At 32.5% G+C, this 21861-nt stretch overlaps 11 non-coding genes across 11 annotated transcripts; all 11 read left to right on the top strand.

The window, feature by feature from the left end:
• Nucleotides 1–15289: 15289 nt before the first annotated feature.
• Trnal-aag lies at nt 15290–15371 on the top strand. The gene has a single exon. It is a non-coding gene; the product is annotated as a tRNA-Leu (tRNA).
• Nucleotides 15372–15499: 128 nt separating this feature from the next.
• Nucleotides 15500–15581, top strand: Trnal-uag. Its single transcript has one exon. It is a non-coding gene; the product is annotated as a tRNA-Leu (tRNA).
• Nucleotides 15582–15709: 128 nt separating this feature from the next.
• On the top strand, nt 15710–15791 carry Trnal-cag. The gene has a single exon. It is a non-coding gene; the product is annotated as a tRNA-Leu (tRNA).
• Nucleotides 15792–15862: 71 nt separating this feature from the next.
• On the top strand, nt 15863–15944 carry Trnal-aag. Its single transcript has one exon. It is a non-coding gene; the product is annotated as a tRNA-Leu (tRNA).
• A 700-nt stretch (nt 15945–16644) lies between these two features.
• On the top strand, nt 16645–16726 carry Trnal-cag. The gene has a single exon. It is a non-coding gene; the product is annotated as a tRNA-Leu (tRNA).
• Nucleotides 16727–16797: 71 nt separating this feature from the next.
• Nucleotides 16798–16879, top strand: Trnal-uag. Its single transcript has one exon. It is a non-coding gene; the product is annotated as a tRNA-Leu (tRNA).
• Nucleotides 16880–17007: 128 nt separating this feature from the next.
• Nucleotides 17008–17089, top strand: Trnal-cag. The gene has a single exon. It is a non-coding gene; the product is annotated as a tRNA-Leu (tRNA).
• A 71-nt stretch (nt 17090–17160) lies between these two features.
• On the top strand, nt 17161–17242 carry Trnal-aag. Its single transcript has one exon. It is a non-coding gene; the product is annotated as a tRNA-Leu (tRNA).
• Nucleotides 17243–17942: 700 nt separating this feature from the next.
• Trnal-cag lies at nt 17943–18024 on the top strand. The gene has a single exon. It is a non-coding gene; the product is annotated as a tRNA-Leu (tRNA).
• Nucleotides 18025–18095: 71 nt separating this feature from the next.
• On the top strand, nt 18096–18177 carry Trnap-ugg. The gene has a single exon. It is a non-coding gene; the product is annotated as a tRNA-Pro (tRNA).
• Nucleotides 18178–18248: 71 nt separating this feature from the next.
• On the top strand, nt 18249–18330 carry Trnal-uag. The gene has a single exon. It is a non-coding gene; the product is annotated as a tRNA-Leu (tRNA).
• Nucleotides 18331–21861: the final 3531 nt, after the last annotated feature.

Raw genomic sequence — 21861 nt, 5'->3', positions numbered from 1 at the left:
ATTACAAAGTTGAAATCGTTCAATAACCCCATGTCAAACGGATTTTGTTTTGTTTATTTTTGTATTTTCAACTTTTAACTTGTTTATAAATTTTTACAAAAATATTTCTCGTGTGTGTTATAATGACTATTTACTTCCTTCCTGGAAACTTCTTCCGCACTTGTAACCATTGTTATACGAAGAAAATTTTCAGTCCATTCATTCGTTATCGTTGTTTATCATTAATTGTTTTTATTATTCATGTTTTTTCAATTTCAATTCGCTTGATAAGTCGTCTTTCACCATGGTCTATCGATTCCCTTTTGTTAATTTTAACGGTATTTTGCAAGTCGCTTGCGAATCATTTGCGACACACTCAAATTATTACATCCTATCTTGAAACACAAATATTTTGTAACGAATTACGAAACGCAAAAATATGTAAATGTATATATTGCAATATTATATATATATATTTATATATATATATATATATATCTGTGTGCGTGTGTTTATCTTTATTGGTTGGCAAGCTGATCCCTGAATGGGATTCAAATTGCAGTCAAATTGCCATCGCAAGAAAATATATAAAAACAAAAACTGTGTATGGTGTTATTTATATGTCATTTCATATGATATATCATTTCACAAATAAAAGTGAAATGATATGACATAAAATGTAATATAATAATATTAATTAATTAATCACATTACAAAGAAATTTTTGGATAAGATCCAGTTTCATTTCCCATTGATTCATATTCAATGGATTTTTTTTATATATTATTTGTAGAAGGGGAGCAAGAAGCTTAAGCTTGAGAATTCTCAACTGAATCAAGTATACTCCAATGGTGTATTCTGTATTGCATCGTACCTTAAGGAAAATTGTTGGAACTTTCCGTACCTTAATGATATATTCGAGTATACTCGTAAATAGATTATTACAAATTCTGTAACTTTCATTATTCTTATTTTATAGACAAAAAATAAGAGCTTATGAAGTGATGTCTAGAACTTTAGCTAGAGTTAGAATTAGAATCCGAATTATTTTTGATATTCAAAAAAAAAAAACTTTTTAGAAATTAAAACAAAGAAAAATGAAATAAAAAACACCAAAAGCAATCGTTTTGTCAACAGAAGCAGAAAGTTTTTTTAATCATTGAAATCGGACGCTTATAGTTCTCCCAAAAACTGCCACTTTTGCATATTTAGCTTCGTATTTCCGAAACGGCTGAACTTGCCTTTGCCAAAAACTAATCAGCACATCTCCCTATCAATGGGAATCGAATATTTTTTGAGCCATTCAAATCGGTTGATCCGTGCGCCCTAAAACATGGACAAAAATTGCGGACACATAAAACACACACACATCCATTTATTCTGATGTATGTCAAAATGCTTAGAAACCTCTCAAACCTGAAGATATGCACAAATTTTCATTTTCGATTTTCGGCCAATTATTATAACTTATCTTACTGGAAGTTAAAGAAAAAAAACAGGAATTAACTTTATGAATTGAATCATCCAAAGTACTAAAAATGTATTTGAAGTAAAATAATTGTGTGTGATTCATATTTTATCTTAGCGATATCTAAAAGTAACTGCTATTTTTTTGTTTCGTGTTTTGGGTTGTTTTTAACTAATAATTAGAAGAAACCTTTTGTTTATAATTTTCTGGAAAATAATTAAAACCAAATAAACTTTGTTTGGAATGGAACTAGGATTTCCTGAGAAAATGTGGAATAAATTATGCTAATTATAAAGAAACTGCCGGCTCGAACGACTTTCACATAATACCGGTGAATGTTAACAATCATTGAAACCTATTAGAAATGGTTTTTGGATTTTTGATAATTCTTAATGAAGTTCCGATTTTTACCATTATTATCTAGCACGACTTTTAACTAACATGTTAAGTACGGTATTTGAATTTTCAAAATACATACCGATTTTTTGGAATTGTACCCAAGAAAATTATCACACAAAATTAATGCAAGTCTTGATTTTATGAAATCACTCTCATTTTGGAGAGAGCGTTTTTTTTTTCAAATATTATATCAAACGATTTAGAAAGATTTATAATTTTACCAAAAAATCCGATAAGATAATATTTGACAATGTCTACGACGGTAATATAGGAAAATAAGCAAGTTATTTAATTTGTAGTCATTTTACAATTATATTTCTTTGTCAGTATTGCAATTACTAATTAGTGTCAGCAGCTTATCTATAAGCTTAGTTTTAAGTTTTTAAATTAAAGATATATTTGTAAGTTTGTAATATACTAACTAATAATATTATAATGATAATACAATAAATAACGCATTTAAACTATTTTTAACCTCTTAACTTACGATTTAGATTCGAAAATGTTGGGCCAAATTTGTACAAGCTGGCGCAGCGTTCGTGACTATTTTCTCACAAGGTGTGCAGTTAATCACAAAAATGAAAATAATTTTGTATTTTTGAGTTTTGTATAAATAAATATTTTGTAATATTTGCGATCACCGTACCGTAAAATTTATAGCAAAATATGAAAAGAATCATATCCGACAATTTATGGTCGACAGATTATTGCAAATCTTTCGCTCTCGCCCAGAGCCGCTGGCCATTATCAAACAGCTTCTATCTGATTAAAAGGTTTAATTTTTCTATTTCTGGAGTTGATTCAGATTACATAGTCTTGTAAATCAATGTCTAGAAGTCGTTTTAAGTTGATTTCTCTCAGACCATGCTGAAACTTTTCTCTTTTTCTCTCACTATGTCTAGCGCGATTATTATTATTAAAATTATATACAATTTTATTTCCTACTACCATTTTGCATCATATCCAGCTTGACTTACAATTAATAACACAGCGCGACAAAAATGTCACTTTTATTTTTTCCCTCGAAACTTTTTTTAAATCTACTTAGAATTGCACGCCGATATCAAATATGCCTTTCATTTTATCGTAACAGCTCTAGCTTAAGACCTTGTAGTTTTTATTACATCTCAGGTTAATATGTTTTTGACAAATACCGGAAACCTATGTCTAACTGCGTATAGACATCCTATTGCAATCAACTTTGAAACTGATTTGTGCCATCAAGATTAAACATAGATTTGTTGTACTATATGAAATGCGTAGTATGTTTACGTTATTATTCAGAAGGAAAAAGAAACGATATAATTTCAATACCCCCGTCATTTAGGAAAAACCTCAGAATCACCACGATTATTTCTTCTGTGTAGTGAATAGCAATTGATTAAATTCAGGCAATAGAAGCAAATGGTCATAAACCACAACCCCAGTGGTATTGATGTCTACTTATGATCAGCTACACGAACTCTATACATGCTAATGATGAACAACCTAGAACATCAACATCTTCTGCCTACCGTGTAATGGATGTAGAAACCAACGTGAAAAAAGAAGACACGAAGAATTAAAAACTGATATATTTGATGTAATTGATTTGAATTATTTACCCGCACTCCCATTCAGAACGGTTCGAAAAAAAACTTGGAGATATATTAGGTGTACAACTTTGCTTCCGCCGTTTTTTTTTCCAAAATTAAAAGCTTTATTGCAAAAAAGTGCTTACGGATGTATTATTCAAAGTATTGTCCGTCGCAAGCGACAACTTTCTCCCATCTTTCCGGCAATTTTTGGATCCCGGCTCGAAAAAAGGAGTCCTCTTTTGACGCTATCCATGAAGCAATCTATTTTTCCAATTGTTCGAAAGATTGAAGATGTTGATCTGCCAGGCCGTGTGCCATCGAACGGAATAGGTGGAAGTCAGAAGGGGCGACATCTGGGGAATACAGCGGATGGGGCAAGACTTCCCATTTCAGCGTATCCAGGTACTTTTTGACCACTTTTGCAACGTGAGGTCGAGCACGACGTGCTGGAGGATGACTTTGTCATGCCGCTCTTGATATTGTGGCCGCTTTTCTTTTAGCTCGCGAATAAGGCGCATCAGTTGCGTTCGGTAGCGATCTCCTGTGATGGTTTCACCCGGTTTTAAGAGCTTGTTGTTCATCTTTGAAGGTTTTTTTCTCTTCCACCACCATGTTTGTCTTCGGCATCAAAATCACCATTTTTAAAACATTGAAACCACTCCCGATACGTTCTTTCACTCAGAGCAGCATCACTGTAAGTTTCTGAGAGCATTCGATGCGCTTCAGCTGCATTTTTTTCAAATTGTAACAGAAAAGTAAAACTTCCCGCAAATGGCGAGAATTGGGCACATAAACGGACATTTTCGAGCGTGAATAATACGAAAACAAGAACAACTATCACTGAAACGGAGATGACAATCCGTTAGGCACTGTCCACACTCACTTTAAAGGCATTATCATCTATGTAGTTCAACCAGCCTCAGCCGGTACAGCCACATATCGAAAACGGCGGAAGCAAAGTTGTACACCTAATATTAGCGAAGAGCGGGGCGAGAGTATCCACCAAGACATCAGGACTTTGAAGGAGCTGTTAGTAAATTTCTAAATTATTTAAAAACCATAATAACATCTCCTTTTTATTGGAACCATGAACTCTATTACCATAAAAAGTTTGACTAAAACAGCCACAGCATGAATCCCAACTTATGTCTAAGTACATAGTAGAAAAATCTTACACTTATGTACTAAATTCAAAGAAACGGCTCGGCCAATTGAATCGCAAAACTAATTAACGCGAGTACTTATAGAGTTTTATCAGATCGCTTTTTGAAAATCTCAAATTTTTCAAATCGGTGCAGTCGTTTTTGAGAAAGCGTGAATGGACAAATTTTAGCTTATATACACATATACATCAAGAATGCAATACCGTTAAAAATTTGATATTAGTATTTCAGCATTTTTGCTTTTCAAATCGGTAATCTAGAAGATTGAATACTGGTATTTATATTACTTTTTGAAATTCTGCTTATATGTGCGAACTATTAATGCCACTGCAAAGGCACTTTGGAATATTTTTTTTGTGTGTAGTGTGTATTTTTTATATGTAGTATGTATGTTTGTGTGTGTGGATATAAATTTTTCAACGATTCAAGAAAGATTTGATTCGTATTGATAGGAAGACGCACTGATTAGTTTTTGGCAAAGGCGGATCCAGCGGCTTCAAAGATTCGAGGCAAAATAAACTAAAAATGACAATTCAATTTGTGAGAGAACGGAGCGTCTAATTTGAATGTTACAAAAAATTGACGGATTGAAAAATGGACTAAATTTTCGGAAAGGCATCAGTTCCAGCGGTTTCGAAAATGCAATACGGCGGTGAAAATGGTCATTGAGCATATAGGGGAAAGTCCCCGAGTGCCGGACATCTAAGGTTATTTATGAATAAATCAAAACATATTTGACAAAATGTTTATTAAATTATGACTTATGTGAAATAACAAAGCTAGAAATCAAACTAAATTAACAAAAACGCAAACTTTGTTAAAAAATAATTAATACTATCAATCAAACTTTGGTAACAAAAAATATGATTTTAAAAAGTGGCACCTAGTACCGGACATTTCAAAATAACCTGCATTGAGCACATGTGTAGCCATCTCCACACTTTGGAATGTGTGCACATGTGTGTTCGACGAATATTTTTAGATATTGCAAAAAAAAAACACTATTTATCCACCCTTTTGGCTGGGTCACACCGATGCTCTCAGCTGGAGCATTCATCATAAGATTTTCATTCTTTGACTAGGAAATACGAAAACTGGGAGTATGTAGTGACCGTTAGCACTCATACAGAACAAAATTAAATAATTAGAATAAATTACGTCAATTCTCACAAGAAATATCAATATGTTTACTGTTCGGCGCTAAGGGACTACTTAGTGTCCGGTGCTAAGGGACAGACATGTTCGTTCATTTGGTGGTACCTACTAAAATTGTTCAAAATATCTAATAATATTCTACCACTTTACGGATAACAATCAAGTACTACTGTTATCTTTGAATGCCACTCAAATGTAAATGCATAAATATACTAGAATTACTTCAATTGCTATTTAGATGACGCCGTGATTTTGCGCCTAAAACAGCAAACGGTTGCTCCCGCCGTGGCCGTGTGGGTCACAGGGAAGGCTTGGCGCGTGATCTTGTACCTGTGTGCCCGTAAATATACCTACGCCTCTTTCATTCGTATTTTGAAATGAAAAGATTTATACGGGACTTCTTCCTACATATCATAGTGTTAGATAGTTTACAGAGGATTTAATAATGAGTACAAATTTTGTTTTCATTTTTTGGGTTCCGTACCAAGATTTTCAAATTTTAAATTTCACTTATATAGTTCAAACAAATGTCATGTACGTTTTCGACAGCACAACAGATTTGAATGGTTCAAAAAAGATTCGTAGCAAGACTTACTGGTTATATAGTATTTAAAAATATTTGAAACAATTGTTATTGTATTTAATTTTTTTATTGATCATTGATTTTTATTTTTCGAATGTTTGATTGCGGTACGGGAAGTTTCAACAGTTTGCCTTAAAGCACAATGTACATGCACATGCATCACTTGGTAAATTATATTCAGTACACTAACTTAAATGGTGCTGTTTCATAGATATATATATATTTAAATTTTGTATAAATAGTCAATAAGTAAATTATGCTCAAAATAATAATTTTACACAGAAAAGAGACATGGAATCCATAAAGAATGGGTAGAACCTGATAAACGATGCATACTAACGCCTTCATATGCAATGGTACTCGAACTTAATAAAGATGAAACATATGCAAATGTGCTATGTGATACCATGCAAAGGAAAGTGGCAAATAATATGATAATTAGTGAGTACGTTGAACCGAACCCGAAATTGATGCTATAGGTGTAGAGGTAAAAGATAATTGATATAGAGCTAAAAGATAAAGTGACGACAAATAAATATGATTTCGGTGCACTTGCATGTATCTTTGAACACAATTCAAGAAAAAGCAATAAAACCTTAGGATTTATAGGATCAGGAGTGTATAGCTGTATTAAAAATTGGTAATGTTCGAGTGAATATTGCACATCATTTGGATTTCCGGTGCATTTTTATTTTATGCATTTCATTTTGATTATGCCAAAGTTCGACGAATTTTCACTTACCCAGCTAGTTTAAAAAAAATATATATAGTTTTTTTTTTTAATTCTAGCTTGGAAGCATCAACTCAATTAAAACTATATACAATTTAAATGTAACTTTATTGAAATAATAACGATTTCAGATATGTTCCGATTCATGATAAATTGCTATTCGCAAGCATTTTTATTTAGATCTCACTGTTGTGTTTCAAAAACTCGAAATTATAGAATACATATTATATTGTGATTTCAGTATTTTTTTAAATTTATATTTCGAATCTAATAGAGCATTATAAAAGGAAAAATGCTTGATTTTTATGCCTATATTGTTTGTGAGTAATTTATTCCGACACATATGAATTCGTGTTTTAATTTTAACAATTAATATCTGCAGTTTTTTTTAACTTTCTTAAGCATAATTACCGTAACCTAATTTCCTCGCACTATTTATTTAATCTCAGATATGGTATATAGTTACACTATATCTAGTAACTACTCACTATGATTATTGGACCAAATCGTATATATATATATATATATATATATATATATATATATATATCTCAACGTCGAACAATATATATATATATATATATATATATATATATATATATATCAATATAACTATAATATAATCAATAACAATATATATATATATATATATATATATATAACTATCAAGATATATATATATATATATATATATATATTTTGTATGATTCTGAATTTGATGTTGACATATGTATTAACAAAGTCTAATAATCGGGCATAACATCAATAAAAAACATGAATTTCTTTCAAAAATTTATTTTAAATCCATACGTTTCGGCTATAATATGAAGGCTAGGATTATAGCCGAAACGTATGGATTTAAAATAAATTTTTGAAAGAAATTCATGTTTTTTATTGATGTTATGCCCGATTATTAGACTTTGTTAATATATATATATATATATATATATATATATGCGTATATTATTAATGGTACATATGTACTAAATAACTTCCCGTAGGGTAAGTTAGAGTAATGGGCCGAAAATCGAAAATGAATTTATTTGCATATCTTCACGTTTTGAAGGTTTCTGAACATTTTGGCATACCTCAGAAAAAATGGATGTGTGTGTGTTTATTAAATTGACCATTCGGTTTGAATGGCCAAAAAATGTGTTTGTTGAGATAGGTTCAAAGTGTTTAAGAAGTTCGTGATCTATCTGGATGCTGCCGAACTCTATTGAACACTTGCACTTTGCCGAAGGACCAGATATATTTAGTTGTTGGCTATATCAGACCGTTTGAATAAAAATAAAAGATGTTGAATAACTGTTTGATTATTGTGTATTTAAAATATTAAGATTTATAGATGATTAGATAGAGGTTTGAATTAGATGTTTTGGATTTGAGTGTTAATTTACGACTCATCTTAGCTATATGAAATTTAAGTTGATACTTAATTATGTAGATTTTATAATTTTATATATTTTTCTGATTGGCCCATTTTGTGGAGTTAAGGACACCCCATTACAATTTTGGAACCAATCAGTGGTTATTACATTTATCAACCGATCAGGTATTGGTTGATAAATTGCATGATACAAAGAATTTAAACTGGACACAGGTAGTGCGAATTTCTTGGAATTATAAGGATGATCTAGTTAGGGACAGGTGATAAAAATTCTAGGAAAAATGGATTACTGATTTTGCGACAGGACGCGTAACAATGAAAGGGATGGATGAGGGTTTATTGTCGCTATCCTGCATGGAGATAATAAAATATAATTATTAGACCAGGGTTGGGGAATGAGGCGTTAACATGCCCCCGGACTTAAAAAATTATGAGGAATTAATTATGAATATTTTTTAACGTTGCTTAATCCTAGTTTTATGCCATTGCTTATAATAATGTTAATGTATTGAAAGTTTATAGATAGCACATGACATATGATGATAATATTGATAATAGATTGATTAATGATAATGATAATGATTATGAATATAATGTTAGATTATTCACGGACACTTTACTAGAGTCTTTAAAATTGTCCAAATGTTCAAAATGATTGTATTGACACTTCACTAGAGTCGTTAAAATGTCTAAATGTTTCGCATGATTATTGATAATTGACACTTCACCACACTATAATTATTTAATGTTTCAGATAGTTTTTGATTATTCGGTAATACACAAATTGTTTTTTATGTTTAATATTGATCATTTTCACTGTTTCACAATGTAATCACACAAAAGTTAGTTATTAGATTTTACAATGTCTTTGTTTAATTTTGCTTTTACCACTCGAATGATGATGCCGTCCTTAGGGTGCAGATTTGTGATAATGCCTAATCGCGGTCGTAGTGGTTTTAGAATTTAATCGAGGAGTAGTACCATACTACCGAATTTAGCTTACAATAAGTTTTGATGCGTTTTTGTGCGTTTTCTTGCACAACCGCTTCTGATGATGTTGCCTTGTTCTCTGATGAAGTTGATAGCATATTGTCAGAGATTTCAAGCACGCAAGGATTTAGGATTGATGTTGGTTTGTCAATTAGGAGATGATAGAGGTTTGAAGGATTGTAATTATTTGGATTGAAACCTTGTAAAGATAATAGTCTAAGATTTAATATTGTTTCAATCTGTGTTAATGATTCGCGAGATTTGCTAGAGTTTGCGGTAAATTGTTTTAAAGCTGATATAAAAGATTCCGCGATCAAATCGTATATTACTTCGATGTCGATAGCTTTGGTGACAAAACACACAAACCAATATGTATATGCTTTATACTTTTTATGGACAAAGTTATGGCGATCTCTTAATATCATAAGATTGAATATTTGCACTGTTGCAGCTAAGATTGATTTTTTGTTAATTTTTTGATTTATAGTGATATTTTCAGAATTAAATTCAAACCCTGTCTTGGCTAAAGTTGTAATTGTTTTAACGCAGATATTAAGCCAAGTATTCTGATTGTTTAAAAGATTTTGATAGTTAGCATTAGAATAATTTACGTTGTATTTTGCTTGATTGTGTTTAGTAGTTAGATTTTGTTCATTTAAAATAAGTTTTTCTGTTGCATTGACTTTAGTTGATGAGTCAACGTCACAAAAGATGTTTTTAATAATATCGCTTTTTGGATATTGAGTAAGATTCTTATTTGTTACTTGTTTTATTTGATTATTGAATTCTGATAATGGTGCTGAGGTAGTGTCTTTCATTACCGCAATTGATTTAATGTTGTTTTTAGGTTCAAGATGTTCAGCGTTATAATTAGCTTGATTTAAGTTAATTGTTAGATTTTGTTTATTTAAAACTAGTTCTTCTGTCGTATTAGCTTTAGTTGATAAGTTATGATTACAGAAGACGTTTTTAATAACATTGCTTTTTTGATATTGAGTAATATTCTCATTTGTTAATTGATTTATTATTTGATTATTAGAATCTAATAATAGTACCGACGTAGTTCCTCTTTTTGCCGTATCTGATTTAATGACGTTTATAGTTTCAGGATGCACAACGTTTTTAGATTTATTATTATTAGATTCATTGAGAGTTATTGATTCAGATGGAATCGAAATATAGTTGTTTAAAGTTTTTGTGTAATTGTTTACTATAATGGTTTTACTTTCGTACCGCGATTTTAGCAATTCCCAAACATTTATGTAGTTGTCCGCGGTAGCAGGTAAAGAATCGATTATGTTACCTGCTTCGCCTTTCAAGCAAGATTTTAGGTAAGAATATTTTTGAGAATTGCTAATATTTGGGTCAATATGAATTGTATAGAATGAATTATAGAACTGTAACCAGTTAATATCTGTACCGTCGAAATGAGGTAAATTAATTACAGCAAATTTATTATTGTTTGTTTGATATGATTTGTCACCAAGGCTACTATTTGAGCTAGGATCTGTTTTAAATGTTTTAATAATTGTTATTAAAATTACACAGCATTTAGTATAAGTATCATTGAAATCGTAAAATTCTGTATCTATCAAAAAGTCAATGTACTCTTCGTCATCAAAATGATTTGCAATTTGAATTAATATTTCTTGAAAGGTATCCAAAGAAGGTTTTAGTATTTCTAATATTTGTTTAAGCTCTGATATATCTAACTTGCTACTCTCATTTTCTCTTATTCTTTTACAAAAGCTATGGATTTGCGTCAAACGAAATTTCATAAACTCTTTTTTGATATTTAAATTTTCTAAAGAATCCATATTAACACAGATCTACCACGCAAAATTCAAATAACGATAGGTAAAGATAATGAATAGGAAGGATTAAGAAAAAGGAGTGCTTAAATTAGACTGACCTTTGTGTTGTCGCGTCATGTGTCAGCAATTGTTCCTCATGAGCTGATTTGGATTCAGCTGTTGTTTCCTTAATAATGTGCTGCAGCTTTATTGTGCTATAATTAAGTTGCTTCTTGTTGTTTCACGATAATACACAATGCACTTACACTGAGATTTATTGTTAATGTTGATGTTAGTTTGATTTAATTGTTTGAATTGTTGTTGATATAATCGTTGTTTAAATTTGATTTTAGATTAACGTTCATGCGATGCAATGTATTATGTTAAAAGATGATTTAACTAATTACACTGTGCACTATAAGTTTTAGATTTTAGATTTTAGATTAATGTTCATGCGTTGCAATGTATTATGTTAAAAGATTATTTAACTAATTACACTGTGCACTATGAGTTTTAGATTTTAGATTTTAGATAAAGGTTTTTAACTTGATATGCGATGCAATGTATTACACTAGAAGATGAAGATTTAAATAATACACTGTGCACTAAGTTTTAGATTTTAGATTTTAGATAAAGGTTTTTAACTTAATATGCGATGCAATGTATTACACTAGAAGATGAAGATTTAAATAATACACTGTGCACTAAGTTTTAGATTTTAGATTTTAGATAAAGGTTTTTAACTTAATATGCGATGCAGTGTATCACGCTAGAAGATGAAGATTTAAATAATACACTGTGCACTAAGTTTTAGGTTTAGATTGTTTCTTTCACTTTCACTGGTTAATCCGGTTCGATGGGGACCAAAAAATGTTTCACTTTCACTGGTTGATCCGGTTCGAATAGGACCAAAAAATGTTTATTAAAATGACCATTCGGTTTGAATGGCCAAAAAATGTGTTTGTTGAGATAGGTTCAAAGTGTTTAAGAAGTTCGTGATCTATCTGGATGCTGCCGAACTCTATTGAACACTTGCACTTTGCCGAAGGACCAGATATATTTAGTTGTTGGCTATATCAGACCGTTTGAATAAAAATAAAAGATGTTGAATAACTGTTTGATTATTGTGTATTTAAAATATTAAGATTTATAGATGATTAGATAGAGGTTTGAATTAGATGTTTTGGATTTGAGTGTTAATTTACGACTCATCTTAGCTATATGAAATTTAAGTTGATACTTAATTATGTAGATTTTATAATTTTATATATTTTTCTGATTGGCCCATTTTGTGGAGTTAAGGACACCCCATTACAATTTTGGAACCAATCAGTGGTTATTACATTTATCAACCGATCAGGTATTGGTTGATAAATTGCATGATACAAAGAATTTAAACTGGACACAGGTAGTGCGAATTTCTTGGAATTATAAGGATGATCTAGTTAGGGACAGGTGATAAAAATTCTAGGAAAAATGGATTACTGATTTTGCGACAGGACGCGTAACAATGAAAGGGATGGATGAGGGTTTATTGTCGCTATCCTGCATGGAGATAATAAAATATAATTATTAGACCAGGGTTGGGGAATGAGGCGTTAACAGTGTGTGTGTGTTTTGTGTGTCCGCATTTTTTCGTTCACGTTTTCGGGCGCACGAATCAACCGATTTGAATGGTTCAAAAAACATTCGATTCCTATTGAGAGGGAGATGTGCTGATACACATATGATTAATTTTTATCCAAAAAACATTTTGCTTGTTTTTGGAAAAAAAAATTTTCTTGTTATTTCAATTTTTTTTCCAAAATTTTTATTATATCGAAAATAATTCAGTTCATAATCTTAATTTTGGCTAAAGTTCTGAAGCTCACTTAAATACTTTTATTAAATAATTTTAGCTTTGTAATTCAGTTTATATTCTTATCAATATTAGAAAATGTTACGGTATTTATAATAATCTATTTGAAAACATTTAATATTTTTCGATCATTTTGTTACGGTAGGGATAGTTCCAGCAATTTGCCTTAAGGCACGATGCATACACTACTAGTTTTGTTCTAATTTTGTAATAGCGAAGTCATATGGAAAAAGTTTTTTAATAAAGTAATATAGCTATTATTGCAAAAATTATGACGCATGATAAGCGCACATTATGTATTTCGATATGTGCTAATATGATATAATTATATAATGAATTCAAATTTCTAGTTCGGTGCGAAATGTGCTGGTCATTTTAATATTACAAATCATACATTTTAATGTAACGGTTGGAGAAATATAATTGCCCAAGAATTGTTCGATGACAAAAAAGCATATCAATTTAGTTCAAGAGTATCTTATACATATTCATTTATATATATATATATATGTATATATATATATATATATATATATATATATGTTTTTATCCATGTTTTTTGTTCTATTGAACATTGCATCATTTTATATTTACCTATCTATACAATAATAGTAGTCTGCCCGAAGGCAGGTCAATGGTGTGAGAGCCACCACAACAAATGATTTTCTCGCCCTTCATCCCATTACCACTATTCCCATTTTTTTTAATTTCATGTGTTTTCCTTTCCAAACTTTTGTTTCCATGCTTCTTGATCATGTGCTTCGGCTTTTAGTTCCCTGTATTTTCTCTTCTCGCGTAAGTCGTGAATCGTCTGCATTCTTCTTCTTCCCATTACTTTTGTTCCTTCTATTTTACCCTCGACGACGTCGTGTAGGGGGCACTCTTTGTGCAAAAGAGGTCCGATCCAGTTTCCTTTCCTTCTCAGAATTGTGCTCAGTAGAGTCCTTTCTTCGCCCACTCTTCTCTTGGACTTCTTCATTTGTTACTTTGTCTGTCCGCTCCGGACTTTTTGATCTGGAGCCATCTTGAGCATCATTTGCTCTGTGCCTTCAGTCATTACTGATATCGCTGCTGCCCGACACCAGCTAACTCGGTTAGCCGATTTCGCTGTTTCCAGCTATTCGTTGCCCACCCCTCACGAAGAGGACGTCGAGTCAGTTCGGGGAGTACCTATCTATATATAAATATATAATTTTGTTATAATTGTTGAACTACAAATAAATCCAATATTTTTTTAATAGTGTAAATCTTTGTGCTCTCAAACTCAGAGGTTCAATACACACACACACACATATATATATATATATATATATATATATATATATATGTATTCCAAGTGAAAATAGTCATAACCCGGCATTGCAGCATTACATTAAAAAAATATTATCAGTATTAGAGAAAATCTAACAATGAAAATATATCAAAAATAGCTCGGTTATACATTAAGTTGCCTTAAGAAAAGTTGTCAAGAAGAAGGTTTATTACAAGATCTCTTTTCATAAAATTTGAAAGTTTTCTTTACAAAACTTTCATATATAAGCAAAAAATATATAAAATTCATTTTGTTAATTTTTTAACATCTTCAACCAAAAACTCTCTCCTAAGATTAAAAGTGTTTCCTAAGACGTGGAAAATAGCTAAAGTGATTCTACTTCCTAAAACAGATAAGGATCCTTGTTTACTGAAGTCAAACCGACCTATAAGCTTACTATCACCCCTCTCCAAAATATTTGAGAAACTCTGCTTAGGTACTAACAACACTTCATGATAATCTATAATCCCGGATTATCAATTTGGTTTTAGAAAGCTCCACTCCACCATAGAACAAACATATAGAATCGTCGAACACATGAAGTGAAGAGAAGTACTGCTCAGCTTGTTAACTTCCCGAAGGAGAAGTTTATGTTTTCATCAAATAATTCGATTCGCTAATTTTATGTTTTCTCGATGTTTCAAGCCATTCTGAATCGAATAAGACCAAATTTGGAAAAAAATATGTGTGTGTGTATATGTGTATGTGAACAGATTTTTTGCCGTAAATCGACGATTTCTCAGAAACGGCTAGACCGATTTCAAAAATTTAAAAGCCATTGATTTGTGCAAGACTAGATGTGGCAGATATTATCAATTTTATTATGTACTACTTTGTACACGACTATATGTGGCAGATGTAATCTTTTATTAGGTAGAGGTGTGTATTGACTGGTAGCGTGGCCGAGCGGTCTAAGGCGCTGGTTTAAGGCACCAGTCTCTTCGGAGGCGTGGGTTCGAATTCCACCGCTGCCATATCTTATTAGGTTATACTAGCCTTGTTGATACAGAGATAATCAAATATTAAAAACATGTGTTATTATTTTATACTACCCTTGTTGATATAGAGATAATCAAATATTAAGAACATGTGTCAAATGCGAGGTAGCGTGGCCGAGCGGTCTAAGGCGCTGGTTTTAGGCACCAGTCTCTTCGGAGGCGTGGGTTCGAATCCCACCGCTGCCATATTTTATTATGTATTGATTTGCGCAAGACTAGATGTGGCAGATATAATCAATTTTATTATGTACTACTTTGTACACGACTAGATGTGGCAGATATATTTTTTTATTATGTAAAGATGTGCATTCAGAGGTAGCGTGGCCGAGCGGTCTAAGGCGCTGGTTTCAGGTGCCAGTCTCTTCGGAGGCGTGGGTTCGAATCCCACCGCTGCCATGTCCTATTATGTTATATTAGCCTTGTTGATACAGAGATAATCAAATATTAAGAACATGTGTTAAACACGGGGTAGCGTGGCCGAGCGGTCTAAGGCGCTGGTTTAAGGCACCAGTCTCTTCGGAGGCGTGGGTTTGAATCCCACCGCTGCCATGTCTTATTATGTTATATTAGCCTCTTTGATACAGAGATAATCAAATATTAAGAACATGAACATGTTAAATGAGAGGTAGCGTCGCCGAGCGGTCTAAGGCGCTGGTTTTAGCCACCAGTCTCTTCGGAGGCGTGGGTTCGAATCCCTCCGCTGCAATGTATTATTATGTTATAATAGCCTAGTTGATACAGAGAGAATCAAATATTAAGAACATGTGTTGAAAGAGAATTCGAATTCCACTGCTGCCATATCTCATTATGTTATACTAGTCTAATTGATACAGAGATAATCAAATATTAACAACATGTGTAGAGTAAGAGGCTTGGCCGAGCGGTCTAAGGCGTTGGTGTTAGGCACCAGTCTCTTCGGAGAATTTTTAAAAAAATATTATGTATTGATTTGTGCAAGACTAGTTGTGTCAGATATTACCAATTTTATTATGTACTTCTTTGTACACGACTATATGTGGCAGATGTAATCTTTTATTAGGTAGAGGTGTGTATTGATAGGTAGCGTGGCCGAGTGGTCTAAGGCGCTGGTCTCTTTGGAGGCGTGGGTTCGAATCCCACCGCTGCTATATTTTATTATGTATTGATTTGCGCAAGACTAGATGTGGCAGATATTTCATTATGTACTACTTTGTACACGAGCAGATGTGGCAGATTTATTTTTTTTATTATGTAAAGGTGTGCATTTAGAGGTAGCGTGGCCGAGCGGTCTAAGGCGCTGGTTTCAGGTACCAGTCTCTTCGGAGGCGTGGGTTCGAATCCCACCGCTGCCATATCTTATTATGTTATACTAACCTAGTCAATACAGAGATAATCAAATATTAAGAACATGTGTTGAATGAGAGGTAGCGTGGCCGAGCGGTCTAAGGCGCTGGTTTTAGGCACCAGTCTCTTCGGAGGCGTGGGTTCGAATCCCACCGCTGCCATATTTTATTATGTATTGATTTGCGCAAGACTAGATGTGGCAGATATAATCAATTTTATTATGTACTACTTTGTACACGACTAAATGTGGCAGATATATTTTTTTATTATGTAAAGGTCTGCATTCAGAGGTAGCGTGGCCGAGCGGTCTAAGGCGCTGGTTTCAGGTACCAGTCTCTTCGGAGGCGTGGGTTCGAATCCCACCGCTGCCATGTCCTATTATGTTATATTAGCCTCGTTGATACAGAGATAATCAAATATTAAGAACATGTGTTAAACACGGGGTAGCGTGGCCGAGCGGTCTAAGGCGCTGGTTTAAGGCACCAGTCTCTTCGGAGGCGTGGGTTTGAATCCCACCGCTGCCATGTCTTATTATGTTATATTAGCCTCTTTGATACAGAGATAATCAAATATTAAGAACATGAACATGTTAAATGAGAGGTAGCGTCGCCGAGCGGTCTAAGGCGCTGGTTTTAGCCACCAGTCTCTTCGGAGGCGTGGGTTCGAATCCCTCCGCTGCAATGTATTATTATGTTATAATAGCCTAGTTGATACAGAGAGAATCAAATATTAAGAACATGTGTTGAAAGAGAATTCGAATTCCACTGCTGCCATATCTCATTATGTTATACTAGTCTAATTGATACAGAGATAATCAAATATTAACAACATGTGTAGAGTAAGAGGCTTGGCCGAGCGGTCTAAGGCGTTGGTGTTAGGCACCAGTCTCTTCGGAGAATTTTTAAAAAAATATTATGTATTGATTTGTGCAAGACTAGTTGTGTCAGATATTACCAATTTTATTATGTACTTCTTTGTACACGACTATATGTGGCAGATGTAATCTTTTATTAGGTAGAGGTGTGTATTGGTAGGTAGCGTGGCCGAGTGGTCTAAGGCGCTGGTCTCTTTGGAGGCGTGGGTTCGAATCCCACCGCTGCTATATTTTATTATGTATTGATTTGCGCAAGACTAGATGTGGCAGATATTTCATTATGTACTACTTTGTACACGAGCAGATGTGGCAGATTTATTTTTTTTATTATGTAAAGGTGTGCATTTAGAGGTAGCGTGGCCGAGCGGTCTAAGGCGCTGGTTTCAGGTACCAGTCTCTTCGGAGGCGTGGGTTCGAATCCCACCGCTGCCATATCTTATTATGTTATACTAACCTAGTTAATACAGAGATAATCAAATATTAAGAACATGTGTTAAATGAGAGGTAGCGTGGCTGAGCGGTCTATGGCGCTGGTTTTGGGCACCAGTCTCTTCGGAGGTGTGGGTTCGAATCCCATCGCTGCCATATCTTATTGTGTTATACTAGCCTCGTTGATACAGAGATAATCAAATATTAAGAACATGAGTTAAATGAGAGGTAGCGTGGCCGAGCGGTCTAAGGCGCTGGTTTTAGGCACCAGTCTCTTCGGAGGCGTGGGGTCGAATCCCACCGCTGCCATATATTATTATGTTATACTAGCCTAGTTGATACAGACAGAATCAAATATTAAGAACACGTGTTGAATGAGAATTCGAATTCCACTGCTGCCATCTCATTATTTGACCGAGCCGTCTCTTTGAAATTTGAAAAAAAGTGTTAAACTTTTCGTCCACATTTAAACTCATTCTACCGAAACGATTTTAAAAAATCAAAAACTGTTTGCAAGATGTTAGTTGGTAATGATACTGATTAGTTTTAGGTGAAAATCTACCGAGCCGTTTTCTTGAAATTAACTGTTGAAAAAAAAATTAAGACGATGTTTATGGAACTTTTTTGGCGATATATACCATGGTCTTATAGAACTTACTGAATTATTACGGTCTTACGACAAGTAGTTTAATTTTAAGAATTCATAAAAGTTTGAGAAAATTAGTAGCTTTTTTGACGTTTGTTAAAATTAAAATTAGACGATTCACTTGGTATAACGATAGAGTACTTGGCCTTAATAAACGTAATAAATCTTGCGGAAACTGGTTCAAATAAAAAATTATTGAATTTGAAAATTTGCTTTTAGAAAATACGCCGATTAACGTGTTCGTTCGTTTTCAATTATGTGTAATAAATCCACTCGGAATACTTTTAATCACTCATAAATTTATTTATTTTTTAGTGATTAAGTCGATTATTTACACATATCGGGAAGTTCATGTAACTTGCCTCAAGGCTAAATACCAAACCAACTAGTTTCCTTGACATATCCCAAGCTATTGACAAGCTTTAGCATGCCGGATAACTTCATAAATTAAAGAATAATTTACCTGCACAATTATCCTCAATATTAAAATCATATCTTACTGACAAAAAATTCTACATTAGTCTAGCAACTCATCTCCCAGAAATATTAACTCTGGTGTTCCACAAGGTAGCCTGCTAGGCCCTATACCATTTCTCATATTTACATCTGCTATACCGAATTCTTCAGATACTGAAATTGCTACATTTGCAGATGACATATGCATGATATTCAAGCATGAAGACTCTAAAATAGCATCCGAACTTCTGCAGCTTCGCATTCTAATGATAGAAACATGGCATAAAATTATGATTTAGGAGATTACGAATCAGCGACCAAAAATCAGTCTACATCACATTTATAAACGGTCAACAGATACCACAGCCGTTTATGACATATAAAGGGTACAAAAAATGATCGACCAGTTTTTGAGAGAACCGATCATCTGACTAAAATGATTCAAAAAACTTTGTGCTTGTGTTGACTGTGTGATGAAATGATTAGGTTTTGAGAAAGGCAGGTCCAGCAGTTCAAAAAAAAAAAAAAATTTTGATTTTTTTTTATATTTAAATCGCAAAACTTTCAAAAGATGTTAAAATTACAAAATTTGAGAATTTCACATAATCGAAATTTTCAGATATTTCAAATTCTACAAATAAATCGATTTATTTTCGAATAATTTCAGTCTTTTTAACAAAAATTTCAAAACCTATTTTTTTTGCAATTTCTAAATATAAATAAGGTTTTTGAATTTCAAAAATTGTAAAGCTTACTCATTTACCTACGATTGTTATGTTATGTTTATCTGGTAAACTTATATAGTTTTTTGTGCGATCGCAAAATATTTTTTTTTTTTAACTTTTTTACAGCGACCAGAACTTATGGGTTCTAGAGCTGTTGTGATGAATTTCTTACAAACTACGTTTGTTTTATTATAGATGGCGACCCAAACAGATGTCTCATCTCTATGATTTTTTTTATTATTACAATTGTTGTAATAATAATGCCGTATAGGGCTGTTTTCACTTGGAAGCATATTGATATCTATATTTCCAAGTGAGAATCGTTGTAGCTGCTGCCTGACAACAGGCTGCTCGAAGTGGGTATCGAACCCGGGACCCCTGATCCAGGATAAAATATGAATGATAAAATTTAAAGTATTTATAATACATATTAGAAAATACTCAAAACCATTGTTATTAATCATTGATACATTTTTATTGATTATTTTTGTTCCTCGAATGTTTAATTACGACGAGTTCGTCATCGAAGGATCAGAAAACCTTACTATACACCTGACACAAAATTGAGCCATCTCTGTACATTTGAATTATGTAATATTATTCAACAAATAACTATTCTATGTATATAATATTATTTGCTCTTTTATTTCAAAAAGTAGTATAGAAACATCTACGTCTGCATACCAGCAATGGGCAAGTCTCGTTGTTCTCTCACTGACTCGGTTATATTTGTATCATGGGTATCATTACGCTGTGAGCACTATAACCTTTGTAACTATGAATCACGCAATTTATCGTGCTGTTATTTTTTCGGAATAAGAGTGAACGTTAAGGTATCGAGGTGAAGTCTGAAATACGATCATCACTTGGAACATCCCACACCCACCCTGGTGAAACAGATCTTGATATTTAACATGCAATGAAACTTATTGTTTGTTCAGATTATTATGTTTATTGTAGATTTTTTTGTAAATCTCGAAATGTAGTTGTTATTGATATCTCTTTTTCGAAAGAAACCGATTAAAAGTAATTTTAATTTGTTTACATAAATAGAAAAATTAATTTTTCATTCAAACTTTAGTGTCGTTAATGATTATCTGCGTGTGGTACTCAATTTACATGGCCAAAACCCAATAAAACGCATTCACTTATATACATTACACCTAATTAGACATTTTCTAATGTTTGTGCTCGTAGATTTAGAATTACTAGAAAAGATACAACGTGAAATTAAAATTAAAATAGAAAATGCAATTTTCTTTATCAAATAAAACAAAAACTATTAAATTTTAATATGTATTATTATTGAGACAAACTAACTAACTTTAATTGTTATAAATTAATAAACAAATGTATATGATATAATAGACTTATGAGCAACAGCTACTTTATTTACTTACATATCTATACTCGTATTCATATATAACTATACTTTTTTAATATTTGAAGGCTTTTCAGATTGGATCTAACTTTATATTGAAACAAAATTATTAAAAACTTTGGAAATGTAGTGTATTCAACAATTTTCAATCTTGTCAATTTCAACTTTCCGTAGATTAAGTTATATTAATCGCAAAAAAACAAAAATATTTTTTTTATATACCTTTACGTTTCAAACGTTCCTGACCATTTTATCTTAACCAATTAACTTTAACAAAAATGGATGCATGTATGTTGTGCATGTGTGTGTATGTATGCGTACTTTCGTCGCCGATTTGGGAACTTGGATCATCCGATTTAAAATAATTCATAAAACATTCGATCCGTGTTAATGGGGAGACGTGCTGATTAGTTTTCGGCAAAGTCAGGTTTGACCGTTGCGAAGATACTGGGCAACAACCGCCAAAAGTGGTTATTCGGTTTTTGAGAGAAGGGAATGTCCGATTTGAATGATTTAAAATATATTTTATTTATATTAACGAAACGAACAACTAAATTTTTGGGAAACCATGTCCAGCGATTTCGAAAACCAAATAAAAAAAGTAAAAAAATACTATTTCGCGATGAATAATG

The sequence above is a fragment of the Ctenocephalides felis genome, unplaced genomic scaffold (genome assembly GCF_003426905.1).
Source record: "Ctenocephalides felis isolate EL2017-DRISC unplaced genomic scaffold, ASM342690v1 CF-g0.4_SCAFFOLD_01170, whole genome shotgun sequence".
NCBI lineage: Eukaryota > Metazoa > Arthropoda > Insecta > Siphonaptera > Pulicidae > Ctenocephalides > Ctenocephalides felis.
The sequence above is the reverse complement of the archived record's forward strand: the minus strand, read 5'-3'. Positions and strand labels throughout refer to the sequence as shown.